Source organism: Mustela nigripes, chromosome 14 (assembly GCF_022355385.1).
Source record: "Mustela nigripes isolate SB6536 chromosome 14, MUSNIG.SB6536, whole genome shotgun sequence".
Taxonomy (NCBI): domain Eukaryota; kingdom Metazoa; phylum Chordata; class Mammalia; order Carnivora; family Mustelidae; genus Mustela; species Mustela nigripes.
This window is the reverse complement of record NC_081570.1, coordinates 105,996,220-106,015,198: the sequence shown is the minus strand read 5'-3', so window position 1 is coordinate 106,015,198 and position 18,979 is coordinate 105,996,220. Positions and strand designations below refer to the sequence as shown.

Below are 18,979 nucleotides of genomic sequence, written 5' to 3'. Positions count from 1 at the left end.
TTTTGTTTATTTATTTGACAGGCAGAGATCACAAGCAGGCAGAGAGGAGGCAGAGAGAGAGGAGGAAGCAGGCTCCCCACCAAGCAGAGAGCCCGATGCGGGGCTCGATCCCAGGACCCTGAGATCACGACCTGAGCTGAAGGCAGAGGCTTAACCCACTGAGCCACCCAGGTGCCCCTCTTTCTTTCATTTTTTAAAAGATTTTATTTATTTATTTGTCAGAGAGGGAGAGAGAGAGAGAGAGAGAGAGAGCAGGCGGGGGTGGGGGGGGGCAGAGGGAGAAGCAAGTTCCCCGCTGAGCAAGGAGCCCAATGTGGGACTTGGACCTAGGACCTTGGGATCATGACCTGAGCTGAACCACCCAGGCATCCCTCTAACTAAAAATTTTCTTTTCTTTTTTTTTAAAGATTTTATTTATTTATTTGACAGACAGAGATCACAAGTAGGCAGAGAGGCAGGCAGAGAGAGAGGTTGAGAAGCAGGCTCCCTGCTGAGCAGAGAGCCCCATGTGGGGCTCCATCCCAGGACCCCAGGATCACGACCCGAGCCAAAGGCAGAGGCTTTAACCCACTGAGCCACCCAGGTGCCCCAAGGGAGGGTTATTTTCAAATTAGAGTCACTTCAGTTTATTAGGGAATGATTAACTAGTCTATTTTTTAGTGGGTTAAGCTGCTGCCTTCGGCTCAGGTCATGATCCCAGGGTCCTGGGAGAAGATATTTCAAGTACAAACATGAGGACTTCAGGGAGGACAGCATAGTATGTTCGAGAAACAGTGAGTATTCAGTTTAGAACTGGGAATGTATTCTATTGAAGAACAGGTAGGAACCATAGCCTAAGCCAGTTCATCAGAGCCCTTACATGGCACATTAAAAACTCTGGACTCAACTTCGCAATCAGTGGGGAGTCACTGGAAAGCTTTTAAATATGGAAATTACACCATTAGAAATATCAGACTGAAAATAAAAAAAGAAATAATCAGACTGGTAGGAATGTGGAGGATACATGAGCCAACAACTAACCTGATATTCTTCCATAAATACAAGCTTTGAAGGGATTCAGGACAGCTCCCTCCTCCCACTGTGTCACTTTGGCAAGTGGATCATTCAGAGCTGAAGGCACTTGAGACTCTGTGGGCTCAAGAGAAACTTTTGTCTCTCTCAACCACGAAGAAAAATCTAAATTGAGGGTCTTTCCCAAAATAAGAGTCATCCGCTCTTCTTATCACCCTTTGAAGTGCATTCTTTTCCTTGGAAATCCCAGATCCCTACCCCCTTCTCTGTAGTTCAGAATGACCTATATATCTCATCTTGCCTGCCTTTGGAAATCCATGTCTATGGGGAGCTCCCTATATACACTTACTAAATTTGATTTTCTCCTGTTATATACTGTCTCATGTCATTTTGACTCTTAGTCCAGCTGGAAGGACCTTCGAGGAGACAGGAATTCTTGTTCTCTGCAGTTTTTAGAGGGCAAAAATCTACACGTTTTGATTTTTTAAACTTCTCACAGCTTAGATTAGCATAGTGCTTGCACTCAGTAGGAAATGTTTGTTGATGTGGAGACCAGTGTCAGAAGGAACACTCTGCTTCTCATGGGTGTAGAGAATGTACAACTTGACCTTCGTCTGATGAACAAACTCAGATGGGGTAATATTAATCATAGGACTCTTTCTAAAAGTGATGCCTGAGCTCAATCTGGGATAAGGAAAGAACACTTAAATGAAGGAAGAGTGATGGAGTCAAAAAAGCATGGTAACTTTTGGGGAAGTACTGCTTAATACAGTATGGTAAAGCTCAAAATGCATGAAAATGAAAGGTATAAAATCATAGAATCTCATAGTGGAAGGAACCTTTAAAAGTCATGTTGTGGCGTTAGCCTTCTAATCATTTCTGCAAAGTCTGTGCTTTAATTATTGAGTAAGTTCCTTCTGGGCCTTTAGGGGTCAGAAGTGCCTATCTTCCAAGGTGGCCCATTCTTTAAAAGTACTTATTTTTCTTTTCTTTTCTTTTTCTTAAATTGAAATATAGCTGACACACAAGGTTATTAGTTTTAGGTAGACAATGTAGTGTGATTCAACAATTCTCTGTGTATGCTATGCCCACCACGAGTGTATCTGCCATCTGTCACCATCCAACACTATTATAATACCATTGACCATATTCCCCGTGCTGTGCCTTTCATCCCCATGACTTATTCATTCATAACTGGAAGTCTGGACCTCCCATTCCCCTTCACCCATTTTGCCCATCTCCTCACCTCCCTTTCCTCTGGCAACTACCAGTTTATTCTTGTATTTGTGGGTCTGTTTCTGCTTTTTGTTTGTTTTGTTTTTTAGGTCCTATATAAAAATGATATGGTGTTTGTCTTTCTGTGACTTACTTCACTCCACATAGCATCTTTTAAGTCTATCTATGTTGTGGCAAATGGCAAGATTTCATTATTGTTCATGGTTGAGTAATATTTGATTATATATCTATATTTGTGTATACTTATATTCTTCATATCTATATAATGTATCTATATAAATATATAGATATTCTTTATTTATCCAACACTTGGGTTGCTTCCATATCTTGGATATTGTAAATAATGATACAGTAATAAAAATAGTTCTTTACATTGAGCCAAATCGGTCTCCTTAGCATGCTCCACTTTTAATTTAGGACCATATAGGGTAACACATATCTCTTCCACACACAGGATTTTCAGGATGTGAGACACCTTTCAAATACTTGTTAACTCATTTCTTCAATCATTTCATGATTTAATCATTTCTCAGAAGACATGATCTATCACTCTAGCCCTTTTCCACTGAAAATAATCTCGTGTGTTTATATCCCACTTTAAAATGCGGTGCCCAGGGGTGCCTGGGTGACTCAGTGGGTTAAGCTTCTGCCTTCTGCTCAGGTCATGATCTCAGGGTCCTGGGATGCAGCCCCATATCGGGCTCTCTGCTCAGTGGGGAACCTGCTTCTCCTTTCTCTCTGCCTGCCTCTCTGCCTACCTGTGATCTTGTCTGTCAAATAAATAAATAAATAAAATATTTAAAATAAAATAAAATGCGGTGCCCAATGCAGAATAGAAGACCCACGTGAACTCAAGATTATTCATCTAGGTACTATACTTCTATTGCTTGAGATAAGATCATAATGAGCCTTGTGCTAAAACTGGAATAATAGAAGATTACTATGACCCCTGCACAAAGATTACACACAAATTTATGAATCATTCCATATTTTTAACTAACTGGAATTTAACTAAAAACTATGAAGAAAAAAAATCATAATGATCCTTGAAAGTCAGCATAAAGAATTTGAATTTTAGGGGTGTCTAGTTGGTTAAGTGACTCCCTTCAGCTCAGGTCATGATTCCCAGGACCGAGCCCCACATTGGGCTCCCTGCTCAGCTGGGAGTCTGCTTCTCCCTCTGCCCCTCACCCCACTCATGCTCTCTCTCTCTTTCTCTCTCTCTAAAATAAATAAAATCTTAAAAAAAAAAAGAATTCGATGGGGCGCCTGGGTGGCTCAGTGGGTTAAGCCTCTGCCTTCAGGGGCGCCTGGGTGGCTCAGTGGGTTAAAGCCTCTGCCTTCGGCTCAGGTCATGATCCCAGAGTCCTGGGATCGAGCCCCACATCGGGCTCTCTGCTCAGTGGGGAGCCTGCTTCCTCCTCTCTCTCTCTCTCTGCCTGCCTCTCAGCCTACTTGTGATCTCTGTCTGTCAAATAAATAAATAAAATCTTTAAAAAAAAAAAAAAAGCCTCTGCCTTCAGCTCAGGTCATGATCTATGGGTCCTGGGATCGAGCCCCACATCAGGCTCTCTGCTTGGCAGGGAGCCTGCTTCCCTCTCTCTCTCTCTGCCTGCCTCTCTGCCTACCTGTGATCTCTCTGTCAAATAAATAAATAAAATCTTAAAAAAAAAAGAATTCGAATTTTATTCTTCCAGGCATGGGGAACCACTGAAAGAATTTGAGCAGATAAATGAGAGTGGCAGCCATATCTTACTGTACATTCCACTGACTCTAACTGGAATATGAGCTCTAAACCTTAAGTCTGTGTCCCATGGAGGCATAGCTTCAGCACTTAGTGCAGGGCTGGCACATTGGAGGTGTTCAGTCTACCTACATAAATAAATTAATATCTAGATCAGTACCTGGCATATTAAGCAATCACAATTCATGTTTATTGAAGAAAGGTAAATCATCAAAGCCATACTTTAGGAAGATAACTAGCAACAGTATACAAAAAATATTGGATACAGGAAATAGACACCATACGTGAAAAACAATTAGGAGTTGTAGCCATCTTGGTAAAAGGCAACAAAAGTATAAACTAGGATGACAGTTACAAGAAGGAAGGAATGGATGAGAAAGAGGATTTTACATGATATATAAGTTAAATGGACATATAGTGGTAGGAAGAAGAAAATGATAAAACTCTGGGGTTTGAATTTGGATGGCTGAAATGTTGTCATTCATAGAATTATTTATTTTAGGAATTAGCAGATATTTTAAGGGACTTAAAATACCTTTAAGGGAATTTAAAGGTACTGGTATGATATGCTCAGGAGGCAGAAATGTGGGACTGAAGTTTAGAAGTAAAGAAAAGCAAGATCTTTAGAGCTGAGTCACCTAAGTGCAGGGTAGTTGAAATCGTAGACGTAGATGAGGTGGCCAAAGGAGAATTCAAAACAAGGGAATGTCTACTTTTACGCCATTGGAAAGAGATCAAGAAACCACAGATGGAATAGTTATAAGTAGGAAAAGCTGAAGAGTGTAGAGTCATGAAATTGAACAGATGAGAGAATTTCAAGGAGGGGTATTGTCAACAGTCTCAGATGCTATAGAGAGATGGAAACCTTCAGCTTCTGGAAATTGGAAAACATCAGGTCATTTGTGATTCTTCTTCTCCTTATCTAATTAAATCTGAATTCCTGAACTTGGAATGAAAGGTCTCTAGTTTACTTATTTAAACCTCTCACTCATAACTGCCAAATTCCAGTAAGCTAATTTTGCTATGGTTAGGCTGGTATCTTTCCTCTCTCCACCTCAAAAAGTAAAATACATTCTTGTTGAAAAAAAATAGAGGTGCCTGGGTGGCTCAGTGGGTTAAGCCTCTGCCTTCGGCTCAGATCATGATCCTGGGATTGAGCCCCACATCGGGCTTCTGCTCAGCAGAGAGCCTGCTTCCTCCTCTCTCTCTGCCTGCCTCTCTGCTTACTTGTGATCTCTGTCTGTCAAATAAATAAATAAAAATCTTTTAAAAAATCACAAATTATTGTAGCCTTGGATATCCAGTTTCCTTTCTTCTAAGACCTCTTAAGCAAAATCACTTTTCTTGACAGATTCAAGTGACAGATACCATGGTAAATCTAAAATATGTTTTCTAAAGTGAAGACCGGGCCTAGAATTTTTTAAATTGTTCTTAAAGTTCCTGTTTTAGGAACACCTGGGTGACTCAGTTGCTTAGGCATCTGGCTTCAGCTCAGTTCATGATCCCAAGGTCCTGGGATTAAGTCCTGCGCTGGGGTGCTTGCTCAGCCCCTTCACAAGCAGGGGAATCTGCTTATGCTCCCTCTCTTTCTGACAAATACATAAATAAGATCTTAAAAAATAAAAGGTTCCTGGGGCCCCTGGGTGGCTCAGATGGTTAAGTGTCTGCCTTCCACTCGGGTCGTGATCTCCAGGTCCTGCAATCCAGTCCCGCTTCCAGCTCTCAGCTCAGCAGGGAGTCTGCTTCTCCTTCTCCCTCTGCTTTTACCTCTCCCCCTGCTTGTACTCTCTCTCTCAAATAAATAAATAAATAAATAAATAAATAAATATTTTAAGAAAAAGGGTTCCTGTTTTGTTTGAGATGAGCAGGAGTACTGCTTGGAACTATAATAGGGAAAAGGAGGAGGGCATGAATTTATGGGTTTATATAAAATCTGAAACTGCTCAAGTAGGAAGCAGAATAACAGCATTTATAAATCTGCAGCAGAAGTTTGTCACCTTTCACTTAACACTTCCTGGAAAGATCAGTCCCTCTTCTATTCCTTTCCTTCTTTCCTTTGCCCCTGCCAATCCTTCCTTCCTTTCCAAATCACTTCATTTTCCCCATCTGTTGCCCTATATTTCTTAAAGACAAACAAAAAAACAAACAAAAAAACAAAAGAAGACAACAACAAAACTACCTAAAAAGACACAGCTTTTCTCTCATTGACATAAGTTTACTCTAAAGGGAGAGGTTGGGATCCCTAGGTGGCTCAGTTGGTGAACTGTCTGCCTTCAGCTCAGGTCATGGTCCCAGGGTCCCCGGATCGAGCCCCACATCAGGTTCCCTGCTCAATGGGGAGCCTGCTTCTCCCTCTGCCCTCTGCTTGTGCTCTCACTCTATCTCTGTATCAAATAAAATAAATACAATCTTAAAAGACAAAAAAAGGAGAGATGATTGTGAGGAAATAGAAAAATGAAGCTCCCTTCTTATAATTCCTAAAATCAAAGACATCCTCTAGGCGATGAGACCAACAGAGGTTCCCCCAGTTTGCCTCAAAACCACCCTGTGCCTCTTACCTAAAGTTTCACTTTTCCAAAAAAGCTCTGAGGAAAGAAAAATTTCTTTACTTCCCCCAGTCATTTCCCTAAGTACTCCCCAGGCTTGTAGAGAAGTGTTATGAAACTCAGAAGAATTGTTGGAATTATTCCCAGAAAAACTTCACCAGAAAGATAATACGGACAGTTATTTACCTTTTGAGAGAGTGATATCCAAGGCTGGCTGTTGGCAGGCCAGTCTCCTCCTACTCAAGCCCATCTCTTGGCAGCCTCTCCCCTTTTTATCAACCCACTCTTACAAAAAGGCAAGTGGTTGGTAGCTCTGTCCCTTCCCCACTCTCACGCTGAACTAAGAAGCTTCATGAATACTTCAGCTAAAACAAGATCAAGTTTCAGACACTCCCATAGTGAGTGAGAAAATGATCCCACTAGATTAAATTGGAGCCCAGGTCAGTAGAAGAATATTTCCACAGCTCTGCCAGGACTGGGGCAGCCAAGGTTAATGGCTTAAGTAATACCCTGTAAGTGGATCACGTGAGTGGGAGAAGATGGGTCACGAGCCAGTTTTTGGTCTATGCAGTGGTTCTCTGGATTAGTGGCATCACATGGAAAATTGTTAGAAATGCTATTTCTTGGACTTGGGTTCCTGCCTTAATGAATCTGAAACTTTGGAGGTGTTCGCGTATCTGTGCTTTAACCAGCCCCTCTAGGGGACTGTGATGTATGCTCAAATTTGAGAACTATTTGTCAACAAGATAGTGAAGCTTTAAAATCTCTTTTCCTGGAAAAAATCTTAAATTTATTTAGGGGTGCCTGGGTGGCTCAGTTGGTTAAGTGACTGCTTTCGGCTCAGGTCATGATCCCTGAGTTCTGGAATCGAGTCCCGCATCGGGCTCCTGCTCCGTGGGGAATTTGCATCTTCCTCTGACCTTCTCCCCTCTCCTGCTTTTTCTTTCTCCCTTCCAACTAACTAAATAAAAAACTTAAAAAAAAATAAAAAAAAATAGGGGCACCTGGGTGGGTCAGTGGGTTAAAGCCTCTGCCTTCGGCTCGGATCCCAGGATCCTGGGATGGAGCCCTGTGTTGGGCTCTCTGCTCAGCAGGGAGCCTGCTTCCTCCTTCCTCTCTCTCTGCCTGCCTCTCTCTGCCTACTTGTGATCTCTGTCTGTCAAATAAATAAATGAAATCTTTAAAAATAAATAAATAAATAAAATAAAATAAATTAAAAAAAGAGTTTACTTAGAACATTTGAATCAGAAAAGTCAAAACTATTTCACTTAGTATTAGGTATTATACATGCTCACATATACCTTGAATGCAAAACTTATCACCATTTCCTCTAAGGTTTTTTTGTTTTTGCTTTTAAAGGATTTCATTTATTTATTATGAGAGAGACACTGGGAGAGCATAGAGGGAGAGTGGGAAGAAGAAGCAGACTCCTGGTGAGCAAAGAGCTCGAAGTCAAGCACCTGGCTTGATCCCAGGACCCCAAGATCATGATCCGAGCCAAACGCAGAAGCTTAACCTACTGAGCCAACCAGATGCCCATCCTCTAAGGTTTTATGCAGTTCCAAAAAAAAAAAAAAAAAATTCTATGGGACACCTGCATGCCAAGGTAGGTGCACACACACTCTTTTCTGTCTGTATGTACAATATGCTTTATAAATATACAAAATAGTTCTGGAGAGATATAACCCAGGGCTCTAAGATGGGGAATTGAGTGTCTCAAACTATACCATGTACATATTAACTACTCAAAACATTTTTTTTGAATTTAGATACATTTTCAAAATATTATCACACTTTTAAAAAGTAACTCTCCTAGGGACGCCTGGGTGGCTCAGTTGGTTAAGCGGCTGCCTTCGGCCCAGGTCATGATCCCAGCGTCCTGGGATCGAGTCTCACATCGGGCTCCTTGCTCGGCAGGGAGCCTGCTTCTCCCTCTGCCTGTCTCTCTGTCTGCCTGTGCTTGCTCGCTTTCTCTCCCTCTATCACTGGCAAATAAATAAAAAAAAAAAAAAAAAAAAAAGGTTCTGTGGGGCTTTTTAAAAAAAAAAAAAAAAAGTAACTCTCCTAAAAGAGGTTCTATAGTTAATAATTTTTTCCTCATGCCTGTTATATATCACTGTACTAGATGCTGGGGACAGAATGGAGAATGAAGTATGGTTCCAGTTCTCACTTTCATCTTCCCAAATAATACGAAATGTAGCAATTTAAATATATTTTCAGTTTCTTAATTTCTAAATTTCTCTTGCCCCTGAGCATACAATCACAAATTCCATGGTAGGGAAAACTAAAGTCTGAAGCAAAACCAGGCTTTGGGGCCCATTATAACAGCTACTGTTTGTTTAGTGATGAATCTTAAAATTGTTTTATACTTCTTTTTTTGTGTGTGTTTTATACTTCTGTTTTACATAATTATAGAGGTAATATAAAGTCATAGCACATTAAAATTACAGAACTATGAAAAGGTAGAAATCTCCTATTAATCCCACTCTTCAGAGATAAACTATTAACAGTTTGGTGGATTTCTCCAACTCTAATTTATATATTTAGTATAATTATTATTATTTATAAGATAATACTTATTTTTAAAAAATATTTTATTTATTTATTTGACACAGAGAGAGAGAGATCACAAGTAGGCAGAGAGGCAGGCAGAGAGAAAGAGAGGGGGAAGCAGGCTCCCTGCTGAGGAGAGAGCCCAATGCGGGGGCTCGATCCCAGGACCCTGAGATCATGACCTGAGCCAAAGGCAGAGGCTTAACCCACTGAGCCACCCAGGTGCTCCAGACAATACTTATTTTATGCTTTTTTCATTTAATAGTATGCCTTGGACATCATCCCATTTTAATACCTTTAGATCCGCTTCATTCATTTTAATGGCTGCTAAGTATGCAAGTTCTCCATTATGTACATATCCCTGATTTATTTTCACTATTAGTCTGCATTTGGGTTGTTTAAAATTTCTTAATAGTGTACCAACATTGCAATGGCTAACCTTGCACATATTTCTCTGAGCATTTGTGAAAAAGTTTTTGTGACATAAATGCCTCAGAATATTAAAAATATAGGGGCGCCCGGGTGGCTCAGTTGGTTAAGCGGCTGCCTTCGGCTCGGGTCATGATTTCAGGGTCTTGGGATCGAGCCCCGCATCGGGCTCTCAGCAGAGAGCCTGCTTCTCTCTCTCCCCATCTCCCTGCCGCTCTGCTTACTTGTGCTCTCTCTCTAGCTGTCAAATAAACAAATAAAATATTAAAAAAAAAAAGAATATTAAAAATATAAATTAAAAATATAAATGCTGGGTTGTAGGATATAAACAGGTAGAATTTTAATAGGTACTGCCAAATTACACATTAAAAAGGTTACTGCAATGTGCAAACTAGGTATGAAAGTGCCTGTTTTTTCATAGTGCCGCCAATACGTTACTCTCAATCTTTAAAGTATTGGTCCAGTTAGTAGGTAAAAATAACATCTCAGTTTTTAAGAACTTGCATTTCCCTAATTGCTATGGTATTTGAGTTTTTATTGTTTGTATATCTTACTCAGATTTCCTATACCTATACTATGCCTTCTATTCATAGGGCTATTCATCTTTTATTTGTTTGTTTGTTTTTAAAAGATTTTATTTAGGGGACGCCTGGGTGGCTCAGTTGGTTAAGCAGCTGCCTTCAGCTCAGGTCATGATCCCAGCGTCCTGGGATTGAGTCCCACATTGGGCTTCTTGCTCGGCAGGGAGCCTGCTTCTCCCTCTGCCTCTGCCTGCCATTCTGTCTGCCTGTGCTCTCTCTCTCTGATGAATAAATAAAATCTTAAAAAAAAAAAAGATTTTATTTAGTTATTTGAGAGAGAGCACAAGCCGGGGGAGGGACAGAGGGAAAGGGAGAAACAGGCTTCCTGCTGAGCAGGGAGCCCAATGTGGGACTTGATCCTAGGACTCTAAGATCATGTCCTGAGTGGAAGGCAGACACTTAACCGACTGAGCCACAAAGGCGTCCTAACAATATATTTTTACTTATAATTTTTTTGGATACATATTCTCATTTCCCATCCTTTGCTACTCCCACTCCTTCACTTTTGAAGCTGCTGTCAACATCAGCTTCCAGAATTTAACCTCTCTCCTCAGCCCAACAAACTCCTTCTAGCTTCTCTTGTTTCCCTGTCTCATCTCCTTCTTCTGGGGCTCTAGAATCTTCCATCTCAAGATACTAATCTAATTTGTCAATCAGTACTCCAATTCTGGGTAATTCCTCTGCTTACTTTCTTTCCTCTAGCTTCTGGGTGTTGGCAGAGAAATGCTCCGTAGTTTCATGAACATTTATACCTTTTTCTTCATACAATTTTAGTCACACACTTCCCCAAATTACGCACATCTCTAAAGCTAGAACCAACACCATCTCTACCTCTTGTTCGTAGCAGTTTGACTTATTATTATTCTTTGAGAATCAAAGCCACTGCACGTGAGTTGTCAGCTTCTCCCTCTTCCACTTCAAAATGTCTATACACATTTTCTCTAAAAAGGTGCCTTGATTTTTCTGAGAGTAATACTTCCACACACAGCCCTAACTTGTTTCCTTGTCTCCCCCAGCACCAGTCTTACTTGTTTTCTTGGGCATATATATTTTCTTCATCTTTAATTTGCCACTTTCACAAGACATAATTTTCTATTCCTACCCCATCCTACCTCGCCTCCCAGGTACCATTTGATTAGTTTTTCTTCATTGCCATGTTTCTTGAAAAAGTGTCATATGCTAACTATCTGCCTATATTTACTCACTTTCTATACGTTCCTCACTCACTTGAACCATGGTTTCCACTCCATCTACTCTCCTTAGATTTGTTTCTCATCTCTGAACATGTGCTGCTGCCCAAACTCTTTTATCTTGAAACTCTATTGGCTTATATTGTCCTGCTCTTTCCAGACTCCATCTTCTTTCTTCCATCATCTGAAACAGATATTTTTCTCTCTCTTTTCTATCCTTTAATTTCTGAAGCATGTCCATTCACATTTGACTGACTGATAGTACATAAATATTCTTTTACAATAGGTCAGAACATCTATGCTATCCCAGTTACACAAAAACAGATGCAAAATAGCGTTAAGAAACTTCCTTGCCTGAAATTATAAGACTAAGTATGTGTGCATATATTTTAAAAATCCCTTGATTCCCATTCCATCTTTTTGGCTGAACTTTATTAATTAATATCTTCCCTTTCTATACGGCTCTCTTTTGTGAAAGGTATCAACTACCTAATCACTCAAGCCAAATCGCCTTCTCCTTTGCCATCCCCCCACCTCTAGTCATTAAGTGCTAACAAGACACCTTCCTAAATTTTTCTGGAGTGGATCTCTTCTCCATGAGAGTTCTCTTTTGCAAGTCTATTCTTCATAAGTCTGATGTGTGAGACTTTAATTGCTCTGCTGCAGTTTTCTCTTCTTTAGTCCATGGTGATAGCCCCAGGTCTGGTTGCTTTGTAGTGTTGTGTTATGGTCATTAAGAACAGTAGCACAAACACAGCTCTTAGTCTCTTTCTGCTTGACAGCAATTGGTTTAACGTGTGCTTGCAAAGCTTGATATTGAGACTTTATTGCTAACAATTCTTTTAAGAGTATAGAGGGATTTTTCTTGCCTGTTGTATCAGGATGATTAGTCTTGATTTCATATTCCAGTCTGTACTGAATATAATCCAGATCAGAGTCAGCTTTCTGGAACATAAGTTCCATCTTATTGATCTCTGCTTCCATCTTGAATAGTTGACTTTTCTCAGACGCCTGAAACAGGTATTTCATGAAGCATTCTTTGCGTTCTTTTGCTTATCTCTTTTAACTAAGGTGCTGTCATTTTCTGCAACTACAGTCTCTTGCACTAATGCATAACTTTAGGTCTAGATCCCAATCTCTCTTTTGGGAAGATGCCCTATGATTTCATATGCTTAATAAGCATTTTTACCTGGAAGTCCCAACCAACCAATCCAACAAATAAATTTCAACCAAAGAAACCTGAACTTCCAGTTAGGAAAAGACATTAGGGTTCAAAGCCGATGGCTAAGAAAGAATTCTTGAGATGTCTTTGGTGGAAAAGGTGATTTTATTAAACCATGGGGATAGGACCTGTGGGCAGAAAAATCTACACCAGGGTCATGAGGAGTGGCCTATTATAAACTTTCACACTGGGAGGGGGTTAGGGAGAATGTGAGTCTCTAAAGAATTTTGGAAGGAAGGTTTCCAGGACTTTTAGGGGGCTAGCTATTGTTTGGAAAAGGTCATTTTTTACTGTCTAGTAAAACCCAAGTCATGAGACCCTTCAGATGTATATTGGTGGGTCATATACTTGGGGGATGATTGCCAATATGTATCTTGGCGGGTAGAGATAAAGGAAGTTTCCACAGTAATTTTTATATGTTAAGGTAGACTTACAGGATCTTGGGGGTTGGGCTAAGATGGCCTTTCACCCTTAGCAAACTATTAGTAAAGTATTAGCAAAGTATTAGCATGGAGGCAGCTGAGTTCCTAGAATAAAGTCACTCTGACTATTTCAAGGACTTGTCGATGGGCTGTAGGCAATAAGAAAATTTAATAAATTTTCTTCTGCCTCTGTTTCCTGCATCACCAGTCTCTGATATTGAGATCATCCAAAAGCTTTCTTTGACATCACCACTTCCTTTCACTCCCTATGCATAGAATCCCATGGCAAACCTTATTTTGTCACAACAGTATTTATGGCAATCATTATCTTTTCAGCTTCACTGACCTATGTCTCATCCTTGTAATTGTTTCCCTGGATTTCTTTTTTTTTTTTTTTAAAGATTTTATTTATTTATTTGAAAGAGATCACAAGTAGGCAGAGAGGCGGGAGGGGACGGTGGGGGGAGCAGGCTCCCTGCTGAGCAGGGCTCGATCCCAGGACCCCGAGATCACAACCTGAGCCGAAGGCAGAGGCCCACTGAGCCACCCAGGGGCCCCTCCCCTGGATTTCTGTAGTAGTTATTTACCTAAGTGGATTTTCTGTTTCTAGTCTCTGCCCACCCCCCAAATAATCTGGATTACTCTTCCTTAAAATTTTAACCTCCAGGAATAGGGTTTCCGGATAAAGGATGATCTTTTAATTTTTAAAAATTTTTAAATATTTTATTTATGAGATAGAGCGAGCGAGAGAGAGAGAGAGAGAGCAAAAGCAGGGGAGCATTAGGTAGAGGGAGAAACAGGCTCTCCATTGAGCAGAGAGCCTACTGCAGGGCTCTACCCCAGGGTTCTGGCATCATGATCTGAGCCCAAGGCAGATGCTTAACCAACTAAGCCATTCAGGTGTCCCAAAAGATGACTTTTTAAAAAATATAAATATTTCCTATGCAATATTTAGAGCATACTTATACTAAAAAAGTCATTTGTTATTTATCTGAAGTTTAAGTTGACTGGCCAGCCTGTTTTTGTGTGTGTGTGGTTTTTTTTTTGTTTTGTTTTTGTTTTTGTTTTTTTAAGATTTATTTATTTGTCAGAGATAGAGAAAGTGAGAGAGAGGCAGGCAGAAGGAGAAGCAGGTGCCTCGCTGGGCAAGAAGCTTGATGTGGGGGGCGCCTGGGTGGCTCAGTCGTCAAGTGTCTGCCTTTAGCTCAGATTGTGATCCCAGCATCATCCTGGGATGGAGCCCTGCGTCAGGCTCCGTCCTTGGTAGGGAGCCACCCAGGTGACCCACAGTAGGTCATTTCTTAACCAGCTTTTAAATTTTCATTTCTATTAAAATTAGAAAATCTGAATTTGTCAGGTACTGCAGTGGGTGATGGCTACCACTCATTCAGATAATTTCTGAAGAGCTGGATCTAACATGGACCTAGAATTATAGAGAGTTTTTAATTGAAGGTGGCTTTCAGTAGTTTGTTAGATCTTATGCAGAGGGCATACAGCAACCTCTAAAGTTGAATGTTTCAACGTGGGAGAGAGCAGGCATTGTATGCTGTTGCAAGGGTTGCATTCAACTCTGAAAGTATTTTTTCCCCATTTGACTGTAACAGTTTGATGTGGTTCAAAATACGTTCAATAACGTGTCATGCCTTTTTTTTCTTCTGATGAAGAAACAAAATTATCGTGTATTGAGAAATAATAAACTCTTCACAGTCAAGGCATTTGCATAATAGTCTGGTTTTCTTAGAAAATCCTGATACTTTGTTCTTAAGATTAAAAATTGTGGCATTTATCAGAATTGGCAGCCCAAAAGAAAAGTTCTCTCCTGACCTGTATCATGGCGGTCTGAACCCCCAGAAATTGTGCCAAAGAGTTTAGAAAACAAATAAGCAAAGTAAGCACATAGAGCAAACTTCAGGAAACTATTTTGGATTGTAAAGGAGGATAAATTTAATGTTCAAACGATCTGATAAAGTATTCATTTGGAAACAAAAAAAATCAGGTCACTTAGGACTTGAAGTAATAAATTCAAGCTAATAAAAATAATGAAAACAGGGCTCAGATAAATGTACTTGAAAAAATGGTTTTTGTTAGTATTATCTTATGGGAGAAAAGGGATTTTCTTTAAAAAAAAGATTTTATTTATGTATTTGTCAGAGAGAGAAAGAGAGAGGGCACAAGCAGGGGGAGTGGTAGGCAGAGGGAGAAGCAGGCTCCCCACTGAGCAAGGAGTCCCATGCAGGACTTGATCCTAGGATGCTAGGATCATGACCTGAGCATCCTGAAAGGGCATCTTTTACTTCAGTCATTATTCAAAAATTTGTGAAAACATCTTCCACATTACTTATCTCACTTCACTACAGAAAAAGCTCTCTTCTAATATTTACCTATTTCTTCTCAGAGATTATGCTTATTGGCTATTATTTTACTATATTTACAGTTTGTATTAACTTGTTCTATGCTTTATCAGAATCAGGAGGAATGCTATTTGGCTACCAACTGTTCTTTGAATAAAACAGAAAGTGGACTGACATTTTGTTTATTATAGGAATAATGACCTTTCTACACTGAAGGTTACAACTCCTTCAGTGCTGATCCCAAGATATCTTTTTCAGACTTTCTCATACCTCACAAAATAATTTTTTTATTTTTATTTATTTATTTTTAAAGATTTTATTTATTTATTTGACAGAGAGAGACCACAAATAGGCAGAGTGGCAGGCTGAGAGAGGGGAGAGGCCGGCTCCCTGCTGAGCAGACAGCCTGATGTGGGGCTTGATCCCAGGACCCAGAGATCATGACCTGAGCGGAAGGCAGAGGCTTAACCCACTGAGCCACACAGGCACCTCCCCAAAAGAGTTATTTATTATTATTATGTTTTTATTTTTTAAATATTTTATTTATTTATTTGACAGAGATAGGCAGAGAGGCAGGCAGAGAGAGAGGAGGAAGCAGGTTCCCCGCAGAGCAGAGAGCCCAATGTGGGATTCGATCCCAGGACTCTGGGATCATGACCTGAGCTGAAGGCAGAGGCTTTAACCCACTGAGCCACCCAGGCGCCCCTCAAAATAATTATTTTTTTTTAATTTTATTTATTTATTTGACAGAGAGAGATCACAGTAGACAGAGAGGCAGGCAGAGAGAGAGAGAGGGAAGCAGGCTCCCTGCTGAGCAGAGAGCCTGATGCGGGACTCGATCCCAGGACCCTGAGATCATGACCTGAGCCGAAGGCAGCGGCTTAACCCACTGAGCCACCCAGGTGCCCCAAAATAATTATTTTTTAAATGAATTTTTTTCTGAATGAAAATGTCCTGTTCTGCAACTTCAATTTATTTTTTTTTACTGTGCCAATATTTTTATTTCTCTTAGCATTCTCCCAACCTACATATAATTTTTACCTTTTGAAATATCAAAAAAATCTTAGTGGAAAGTAAGTGTTTTTCCCATTTAGACTGCAATTTGTTGCCTCAGAACTAAGTGTAGGTAATGGCTTTCTGTGTATCCTTCCAAAAGTTTTTTTTCTTATCTTTATTATGACATATATCATACTATAGCAATAGATTTTTACTTTATTTTTAAACAAATTTTTATTTATTTTTGAATTCCACTATATTTCAGGTATATAAGATAGTAATTCAACAATTCTTTTTTTTAAGGTTTGACACATAATTTTATTGTACACCATTTTCTAGCAAAAAAGAGTATAAGAATAAATACTTAAGTAGCATAGACAATCACAACAATTAAACAGTAACACAAGAAAGGAAAAATGAATCACAATTCTGAATTGGTCACAACTGCATTTTTTGTTAAAACAAGTTGAGTTAAAATTTTCCAATTTTTGCATATCTTATATAGTGAGTTCCTCTAAAGCAGTCCTTTTAAAAAGTATATACATATTAATAGAATATTTTAGTCTTTTTTCAACTTTATTTTTATTAACATATAATGTATTATTTGTTTCAGGGGTATAGGTCTGTGATTCATCAGTCTTACAAAATACACAGCACTCACCATAACAACATATCCTCCCCAATGTCCATCACCCAGCCACCCCATCCCTTCAACCCCCCCATCGCCCTCCACTGCAGCAACCCTCAGTTTGTTTCCTGAGATTAAGAGTCTCTTATGGTTTGTCTCCCTCTCTGGTTTCTTCTTGTTTCATTTTTTCCTCTCTTCCCCTATGATCCTCCGCCTTGTTTCTCAAATTCCATGTATCGGTGAGATCATAAGATAATTGTCTTTCTCTGATTGACTTATTTCGCTTAGCATAATACCCTCTAGTTCCATGCACGTCATTGTAAATGCAAGATTATCATTTTTCTTGGTGGCTGCATAATACTCATATGCGCGCACGTGTGCGCACACACACATGCATACCCCATATCTTCTTTATCCATTTATCTGTTGATGGACATCTGGGCTCTTTCCATAGTTCGGCTATTGTGGACTTTGCTACTATAAACATTGGGGTGGAAGGTGCCCCTTTGGATTACATTTATATCTTTGGGGTAAATACCCAAGTAGTGCAATTGCTAGGTCATAGGGTAACTCTATTTTCAACTTTTTGAGGAACCTCCATGCTGTTTTCCAGAGTGGCTGCACCATCTTGTATTCCCACCAACAGTTTAAGAGGGTTCCCCTTTTTCTGCATCCTCGTCAACATCTGTAATTTCCTGACATATTAATTTTAGCCCTTCCGACTGGTGTGAGTTGGTATCTCACTGTGGTAGTGATCACCACAGTAAGTGTACTTTTAATCCTCTTCACCTATTTCACTCATTTCTCTACCTTCCACCCCAACCTCCCTTCTGGCAACCACCAGTTTGTTCTGTATATTTTAAGAGTCTGATTTTTTTGTCTCTTTTTTTCATTGTTCATTTGTTTCTTAAATTCCACATATGAGTGAAATCATATAGTATTTGTCTTTGACTGACTTATTTTATTTCATTTAGAATTTTACCCTCTAGATCCACCTATGCAAATGGCAAGATTTCATTCTTTTTTAAAGGTGAGTAATATTCCATTGTATACCACATCTTTATCCATTCATCTGTTGTTGAATATTTGAGTTGCTTCTGTATCTTGGCTATTGCAAATAATGCTGCATTAAACACAGAAGTGTATATATCTTTTAGAATTAGTGTAGCTTCAATTTTGAATGATAAGCCAAACAAGAAGTTTCTGGGCATTTTTCCTTATGTACTGCATATATGCTATGAAATGATTCATATTATGTGCCTCAGTGGTGTCCAACTGTTCGGAAGTACAGGGCTAATATTGCCTTTTTGTGTTGCATACTATGCATGATTTTATGTGGTATTTGATCAGGGATTTTTGCCAGTAGCTTGTTATACTTTCTCCAAGCAAAACATCTGTAGCTAGTTATACAAGCATCACTGAAACAAAAATGAGTTTTGCCATTTTTTTAACCAGGGATGTTACTTGATATTTTTTTAATCCACAAATTCATTCATTTCATACTGGAAAACATTATTTTACATTCATTCTAGAAAAATACATTTTACAAGGCAATGAGGTTATTATGTTTAGTTCAAAAATGACTTGTAAGCTTTGATGGCTTTTTGAGTCACTGTTTGGCAAAAGTTCCTAACAGCCAAGGTGTAGTGGGCAGTGAACAGATAGATTACTGGTCCAATAAAATCCAATTTTTAGATGTCCATAGTTGTATTTTTCTTCTTCCCTTCCTTTTTTTTTGGATTTTATTTATTTCCCTGAGATAGAAAGAGAGCAGCATGAGCCAGGGAGAGGCAGAGAGAAAAGGAGATGCAGGCTCTCCACTGAGCAGGGAGCCTAACATGAGGCTGGATCCCAGGACCCTGAGATCATGACCTGAGCAGAAAGGAAGATGCTTAACTGCTTAACCAATGAAGTTATCCAGGTGTCCCACAGATAGTCATAGCTCTATTTTCTACTTATATATATATTTTTAAAGATTTTATTTATTTATTTGACAGAGAGAAATCACAAGTAGGCAGAGAGACAGGCAGAGAGAGAGGAGGAAGCAGGCTCCCCGCTGAGCAGAGAGCC

The 18,979-nt window shown here is 39.6% G+C and overlaps 1 long non-coding RNA gene and 2 pseudogenes across 2 annotated transcripts in view; 1 reads left to right on the top strand and 2 right to left on the bottom strand.

Annotated features, from left to right (window-relative positions):
- Positions 1 to 3,142: 3,142 nt before the first annotated feature.
- LOC132002346 (U6 spliceosomal RNA) lies at positions 3,143 to 3,241 on the top strand (annotated as a pseudogene).
- Positions 3,242 to 11,915: 8,674 nt separating this feature from the next.
- On the bottom strand, positions 11,916 to 12,274 carry LOC132000758 (spindle and kinetochore-associated protein 2-like; annotated as a pseudogene).
- Positions 12,275 to 16,547: 4,273 nt separating this feature from the next.
- Positions 16,548 to 18,979, bottom strand: part of LOC132000757 (uncharacterized) — a 3,888-nt gene continuing 1,456 nt past the window's right edge. Inside the window, exon 3 of one of the 2 annotated variants that reach the window (XR_009399447.1) lies at positions 16,548 to 18,032. This is a non-coding gene — a long non-coding RNA (uncharacterized LOC132000757). The other variant, XR_009399446.1, reaches the window with a different exon arrangement.